This window comes from Alligator sinensis, unplaced genomic scaffold (genome assembly GCF_000455745.1).
Source record: "Alligator sinensis unplaced genomic scaffold, ASM45574v1 scaffold352_1, whole genome shotgun sequence".
In the NCBI taxonomy this organism is placed as follows: Eukaryota; Metazoa; Chordata; order Crocodylia; family Alligatoridae; genus Alligator; species Alligator sinensis.
Window position 1 is genome coordinate 902,206 of NW_005842223.1, and position 8,620 is coordinate 910,825.

Genomic DNA, 8,620 nt, shown 5'->3' on the forward strand with positions numbered 1-8,620 from the left:
TAAGAAACTCATAACAATGATAGAAACCCAAGGCTAGATAAGAATTGTTAAAATATCAATCATATTGCAGAAAAAGCAAGAGTATTACATATGCAATACAAATTACATAGTATATAAAAATGTTATGTATTTTTATATTTCAAAAGAAACATATCTTACAGTGATAATGAAACATTGTAAAAATGTGAATTATTTAAAGTTTGCAGGACCAAATTACTTACACACAAGATTATTAAAGAATTATCTGAGAAATTCTTTGAATCGGATGTTGCTTAGATGTTGGAACACCGGGAAATTATAGGGGGCTGGGAAAACTAAAGCTTAATGTAACAACATGTAAACAGATAAATGGAGTGGCAGAGGAAACTGTTGACTAGTTAGTTTTTGAATGCCAACTCTAGGCAAAATTATGGATACCCTGATATGGGATGTTATTGGTAAATGATTAAATATGGTAGCATATTTAATAACAATCTACATGATTTTATGGAAAACAGGTCTTGGGCAAATAAACTTAATATTGGTTTCTGACAAAATCATGTCTGGTTAATAAGGTATTTCTGTGGATGGATGTGCGATACAATTAGGTTTTTGTAAAGCAGCTGGTTTAGTCTATATGACATTCTTATTGAGAATGATACAAAATCAATATTAAGAGGATTTAAAATTAGTTGCCACACAGAACACAAAAAGTAATTGTAAGTGAGGAAACATCAACTAACATGTGCCTGGGCATTCCACAAGGATCTGTTCATGGTACAAGGTGTTCAGTACACTTATACGTTTTCTTAAGTAAAATATGAAATGATAATATTTGCATAAACATTGATTCCAATAGTAGTGAATGATGTTTGATACAAGTTAATTGTCAGATTGACCTAGATTATTTTATAAATCTGACTAATTTGGATTTGGATGGCATGTGTTAATTCAGACAAATCCAAGATCATGTATCCTAAGCAAAGAAGGCAGGTCACACATAAGATGGAGTACTATATAAAGCAATGAAAAGAACAACTAGATAGAAAGGGGAGATAAATATAGGTGGAAGGGAACTAATTTATTTTAGCCAGTGAAGTGCTGAAGCTAGGAGTGTGAATGTGATCCCTGGATGCATAGTCAGTGGAAAATCAAGTAGGGGTAAAGAGTATACAGCATTTCTGCAATAGTGGGCGCATCTACATGAGACACTAGACATTAGCCTAATAACTGAGCAGTAGCATGTCATCGCAAAAATGTGCAAATAGCCTACTGTGCAGTGTTATTAGGCTAATGCGCAGTAAACGTCACTAAATAACTATTCACCGGTGCTACTATGCAGTATCTCTAGGTACTGTGCATTTAGTTAGTACTTCATTAAGGAAGTACTAAACTAAATGTGCAGTGTCTAAAGCACATTAATGAATGTGTAGACGAGCCCAGTGTGTCCAATTCTGTGCCCACATTTAAAAAAGGAGTTAAGAATAAAGCTGCACAAATCATTTGAGGCAAAAATGTGCATACAGGAAGAGATTAGCAAAGCTCAGTTTATTTAATTATTTACATAAATAAGGGTAGGAGGTGATTTGATGATTATTTAAAAGTACCTGCATGGCAGAGATTTCTGCTAACAGGCAGCTTTTCAATGTTGTGGGGAGAGGACATAACAAGATTTAGAGTTTGGAAACTGAAGCTGAACTAATTCAGACTTGAAATAAGTAATGAATTTTAGCTGTGAAATTAATCAACCATTAGAACATCTTACCTGTGTATGTGGTAGACTTCCTTAAATCACTTGACATCTTTAAAACAATATTGCAAGTTTGTCTGAAAGCTATGTTGTAGTTCAACCAGAAGTTACAGGTTTGATGCAAGAAATTACTGGGTGTGGTTCTATGATTTGTGTTATATAAGAGGTCAGACTTAATGATTATAATGATCCCTTCTGGCCTTAAAATTTATGCTTCTATATTCTTCTGAATCTTAATTTCCTGTTGCTGATGATTATCTACTCCCAGGAGTATATTCAGCTCTGCAAAACAGAGGGAGACATGATTTTGTCCCCAAAGTGCTTACTACTTAAACATACAAACAAAAATACTGGAATTAGTTTATGATGAGCTAAATTATCGGGAAGGGCTGACTTACTTTAAAATATGGTAGTACTTCTCAGGTGTCTTACTGTCAGTACCTCTCAAATAAAAAGTGAGAGATTTTAATGTAAAGACATTTGAAATACAATGAAAAGGGGGAAGTGCCAGGCAGACAAGGATTTTTTTCCCCTAAAAACACTTAAGTGATTTAGGAATTTAAATCCAAGTGTGGAAAGGAGGTGAGAATGAGAAGATTTTAATAGTTTAGATTAGAAACAATACTATTCCATTCTATATTGGTTCTCATACCACCCTCATCACTATAATGTCTGAGCACTTTGTAGTAATTCATTAAGTATTGTGATTAAGATATGTCACATGAAGTCATTTCATCTTCTCATCTTTTCAGCCAAGGAGAGGCTTGATCCTTCATCACCAAAGTCAATGGAAGTAGTAGCAAGCCCGATTAATGCTACTGTGAGGAGGAGTAGTAGCACCTACATTAGTACTCTATGTAGTACCTACATTGTTTAGCTATTTGTGAATGCTCTCTGGTGTGGTTGTATCTGCATCACCCCTTTCTCACATAACTAAACACCAGCAAATTGTCTCTTCCTTGTTAAGGTTTTTCCAGCTACGTAGATTGTAAATCCCTGCTTTGTTCTGTTGTTTTGTTAAGTCCTGTTCCTTGAAAAAGAAACCTTCTTTTTGTTTTGTCAAAGGGGAGGGAAGTTTGGTTGACTACATGGGGGAGAAGTGGGAATTGGCCATGCACAAAGTACACAATGTACAGTGCATGGGAAATAAACCGAAAAATAGAGAAAGATACATTCTTTCATTATCTTTTCAGTAAGAGTTACTTGTGGGTACAGCAAGTTAAAGCTGTTCAGCCTGAAGTATGATTTTTTAAAATGATAGCATTCATGTAACTCTTTGCGAGAAAGCTAAAGATGCATCTCTGTTAGTTTGTTGGTAAATCTCTTATGGCAAACTCGATTTCATGCTGTTTTCAGGATTCAGTTGCCTCATTTAATGTACCAGTGATTTCCTTCTTCATAAAGAGAGTATCCATTATCAGAAGTATGTTCAGCAGTCTGCAAAACAGAAGTCTCAGGCCAGTTCAGAGAGACCTACATTTCAAACGACCAGTCCCATACCAAAAAATATAGCTACATGAACAGTAATGGCAGGGTTTCCCAAACTTTTGATACCTGAGGCATGCTTTTTTCTGAGTTAAAATTGGTGGCATACAAAAAAAGTTTTTGTGTCTCTGTGTGCACGCACACGCACACACGTGCGCGCGCGCACACACATTTTTTTAAAACATATAACGTAATGTATTCCCCTGCCAAAGGAAATCATACCACCACTGAGATGTACTGTTTATAAAAATGACACCAAATACGTCTTTCTTTAAGCAAAGGATTAGTCTCAATACTAGTGATTCTCAATCTTTTTAGCCTTAAGGCACCCCTCCATAGCTTTTCTGAATTTCACAGCACCCCAGGTGAGAATCAGGGAGATGGATCTTTTTCTGAATTTAGATTGGAGGTGGGTGGGGCTTGAAGCTAAAAAAAAAAAAGTTGAGAATCACTGATCTGATTGGTACCACTCAAGGGTAGCAGGGGCAGGACCTCAGCCTCTGCTCTTTCCATTGTCAGCCCCCCTCCAAACCCCTGGTCTGTACCTCAGGGGACAGCCCCTACTACTGAGGGTGCTCCTGCAAGGTTTCACATGCTGGTGACCACCCCCACAGCTCCTCCTGTTGGCTCTGGGAGTGTTGGAGAAATGGAGGGGACAAAGCAGGCTCTGTCTGCCCACCCATTTGCAACAGAGGGCAAATGGGAGTGTCAGGGGGCTGCCTGGGTGTGAGGAAGGAGGGAGGGGGGACAGCAGCAGCAGCAGTGGCAGTTCCTAGAGGAGCAGCCACAGGTGCTGCTGGAGTAGCTGGGACAGGTGCAGGGTGCCAGATAGGGGAAGGGAGCATTTACTTCCTCACACCTGGGGGATCTCATGGCACACTTCCATGGCTGTCATGACACGCTAGTGTAGTGTGCCATGGAACACCCTGGCTAAGTATAGACAGTCAAAAGCCCGAGGCAGAATCGATTTGATCTAGGTAGCTTCCTCTAAACTGCGTAGGTTGAACCGATAATGAACTGAACTGATGGTACATTAAATGAGGCAATTTGGAAAGGCAGGGGGAGGCCTGCACTGACCCAGGCCAGTAGGAAGGGGATGCTAGAGCACATCTCCCAGTCTGCTGGCCATTGCCAGCCCAGCCACATGCCCCCAACCCCCTATTGTCCCCCTACAGAGGGTTAATGAGGCCCCTGCCTGGGAGCTGGCCCGCCTTGGCAGAGCCTTCCTCTCAGAGGGTTTCCCCCAGCCTGGGGTCCCCAGCCCAGGCTGCCCTAAGGGGCTGAGGGGAATTCACCCCTCCCTCCCCCCTTCCGAGCTGCTAGTTGCTTCAACTGCTGACATAGGAGGGAGGGAGAAGAAGTCCTCCCAGCTGGGTGCCTGCCCATGCAACCCAGCTTGGGGGCACCAGGGAGCCCCCACCTTGGGGTGCTTCCCCCTACCATAGCCCAGGGTCTCCCAGATCTGGTTTCCCTGCTCCTATGGAGCTGAGGAAATTTTTTTCTCTCCTGAACCCCACAGCTCTTGCCTTAGCATGCTGGGATGTTGGGGGACTGTGAGTTAACTTGAAACAGGAAGGGATCTGGGACCGAAGTTCTATAAACTGGTTTGACCTAAATCAGTTAAATCTGATACTACATCCAGTCAGGTGTATCTTAAACCAGTTTTGGTCATTTTGAAAGCAGTTTATGTGCACTGAACTTCTGTTCTGTTATGGGTTTAAACCAGTTTCCAACCAATTAAACCAGTTTATTTGCAACTTCTGTCCCTAGCCCCTTCGGGAATCACTGAGTTTGGGGAGGTAACCTAGGATGGGAACTTACAGTGCATCAGCTACTCTTCAATAGCTAACTAAAGTACATGCTTTTACTCCATGGAATATGTAAGGTAGCTCTCCCTACTTTCTTTCAGAGATAAGTTATCTCTTGTTTGCAGCGGTCTATAAGCGTTTATATGTTTAGTTACCAGAGTGTAGTTAATGTTCTGTAAGCTAGCACCTTAGGTCACCCCAGGGTAACTTGTCTGTGTAGCCATGTCCTTAGCTTGCTTTGTGGCAGATGCCACATCACATCAGCATTCTAGATGAGTCTTTTAAGGTTTCTTCCTTATTCAGTCTTTTTCTTTGAAACACACTAACTAGTCATTTAATTGACATAGAATGGAAGGGGGGGGTTCTTAATTAATTTCTTAAATTATAAAATTATAGGTAGCCAGCTACAAAATTTTGCTTCTGTTTTCAGAACATGGCCCTGAGATTTGAATTTTGGTTTGCGGTGAAAGCTATTCCTTTAGGGTGAAACAATAACATTTTGGATGGCAATAATGCTCAATACCACAAATCCTTATTGCAGGTTTTCTGCCAGAGAGGCAACAATTTTCTAGCGAAAGCATGTACTGAGTTGAATTATAGAATCTTAGAAAATGAGGGTTGGGAGGGACCTCAGGAGGTCATCTAGTCCAACCCCCTGCTCAAAGCAGGACCATCCCCAACTAGATTATCCCAGCCAAGGCTTTGTCCATCTGGATGTTATAAACCTCCAAAGATGGAGATTCCACAAGTTCTGTGGATAGCCTTTTCCGGTGCTTTACTACCCTCCTCCTGAGAGAGTTTTTTGTTATATCTAACCAAACTTCCCTTGCTGCAACTTGAGACCACTGCCCCTTGTTCTGTCATCTGCCAGTACTGAGAACATCCTCCATCCTAGCTCCTGAGAACATCCTAGCTCCATCTTCTTTGGAACCCCCCTTCAGGGCAGTTTCCTTTTTTTTTCCTTAATTTTCATTATTCCTTAATTTCCTTTTTTCCCCTTTCTTTTTCTTTCTACATACATGTTTTTCTTTCTATGTAATTCAAAAATGGCACTTGTTTCATAGATCCATAGATGTTAAGGGCTGGAAGGAACCTCTCAAAATGTTCAGGTCCAGCCCCCCTGTGCTTCAGCAGGAAAGACTGCTGGGGTCAGATGACCCCAGCAAGGTGAGCGTCCAGACTTTTTTAAAGATGTCCAGAGTAAGTAATTGTACCATCTCTCGGGGGAGTCTATTGCACACCCTGGACACTCAAGTTGTAAACAAGTTTTTCTTTATGTCTAATCTAAATTGGTCTTCTAGAAATTTATGAACATTAGTCCTAGTCTTCTCCTGAGTAGCCCTAATGAACAGACGTTCTTCCAGTCCCTGATATGCATCTCTTATAGGCTGCTTCTAAGTCCCCTCTGAGTCTTCTTTTCTTCAGGCTGAACTGATCCATGTCTCTCAGCCTCTCATCATATGGCTTACTCTCCATATCTCTAACCACACGAATAGTCCTTTGCTCTCAAGCTTCTCCACATCCTTCCTGAAGTGTGGTGCTCAGAACTGGATGCAGTACTCCAGCTGCAGCTTGACCAAGGCTGAATAAAGCGGGAGGATGACATCCTTAGTCTCGTTTAAGATGCATCGGTAGATGCATGCCAGTGTTTTGTTTGCTTTGCTGGATATGGCATTGCATTGGTGGCTCATTCTATGGTCTATCAAGACCCCTGGGTCTCTTTTGATTGTGGTGTTAGTAAGTGTAGGACCTCCAAGCCTATAAGCATGTTGCAGGTTGTTTCTCCCCATATAGAACACCTTGCACTTCTTGGTGTTGAACATCATCTGGTTTTGGTCAGCCTGTATCCCTACCCTATCCTCCAGTGTGACCACAGTCCCCCGTAATTTGGTGTCACCCGAGAACTTGGCTAGTCTGTTTTTAACACCTGAATTCAAATCATTAACGAATATGTTAAAATATGAATATGTTGTCAAAAATATAATACATTTCTCTTGAATAAAAATATGTATTGTTAAACAGTTTAATTTTACATTGATTGACTCACATGCCTTCCCAAATCTTTATTTCCTAACAACTTGAAATAAGATGAAGTTTGCCAAGTTCTTATTTTAATTATTTCACCTTCTGTTTATTCATGGGGTTTGCTTTTTAAGCCAATTTCCATTTTCTTTCTTTCCTTTTATTTTCTCAAAAGGTTTTTCATGAGAGACCATGGTTGTTAATAAGATCAAGGGGCAGATCTTCAGTCCTTTGGGTTTTTAGGCCTCTTTGGGCAGTTTATACCAGGAAAGATGCTGTTCTCCTAGCTCAGCCCTTCTACCTTTGATATTCTTTGAAGTTCTTCACTGAAGGCAGCCTCTGATGACAAACCTCTCAAGAGATTTGGAGAAGGAAGTCTCACAGTGAGTATGCTTCTGGACCCTCTTAGACTTCACTCTCTTAGGGACCTCAGAGAGCTATATTCACATGTGACTGACTGGATGACCATGTATATCTACCCTGTCTTGTCCAGCATCCTCTCCACAGTAGGGATGGGCCATCATGTGAAGTAATATTAGTAGTATGTTACATCTTCAATCTCTTGGTTCAGGTTAATATACATGGTTAAGGGGACAGCATTTCTATACTTTGTTGTATAATTCTGTTGGAAACAAAACTTTTCCCAAGGAATTTACTCCCAAGAAAAGGAGAAATTATGACCCCATGTGGATGCCAAAAGTCACATGCAGTTTATAATCATAAACATTCAGGTTATAATCAAGACTGAAAGATATTTTGCTGGATACATCTCTCTCCACTCTCCCTAAAGAACCCATAGCCAATTTCCAGAGAGTCAGAAGGACACATTTGTTAGTTTGTATAAACAAATTATAACATATTTTAAACTCATGCTTCTGTCCAAACACATCACACAATTTTTTTTATTCTTGAAGGGTATTTTTTTGCTGCTTTTTCCTTGTGTATCTTTCATCTGCTTCCAAGGCTCTTTACATAACTACTGACTGAGAAAGCAGGACCCTTCTGTCAGTAAAAGGGCAAAAATGATAGTGCAGGAATGTGACCTTCAGCATAAGCTTTACTAGTCAGTCTTTGTCTGTCAGATAGTGAGATGTTGTTATTTTACCAAAACTTTCAGGCAAAAAAGTTAAGATTTGGGCAGTTATACTTCTAACTGGTATGATCTTTCTAAAGACTCAAACATTGCTAGTATAAACGTCTTGGATTTAAAAGATAGATGTGTCCAATCCAAAGCTGTAAATGTCTACCCCATGTACAATATTGAACAGATCCCTTACCATTTCCCTGCCTTTTAAAACCTGGTTAACAATAGGATTAGACAATGAAAGAATTTTTCTCTGACAGAAATGTGTTTCAAACAAAAATAAAAACAGGCAAACTTGCATAATCCACACCATAAATATAGTACTTGCCAGATACTGAGTCTGTAGGCTGTCCATTGATTATATCTGTTCTTTTATTTACTCTTCTATTTAATGCCTCTCTCAGGTGACTCCAACTGGTCAGGAATATCATTGCTCTTTTAATAGCCTCCATACAAAATGCAAGACACATTAATGGGGCAGTTTCTTCCTGC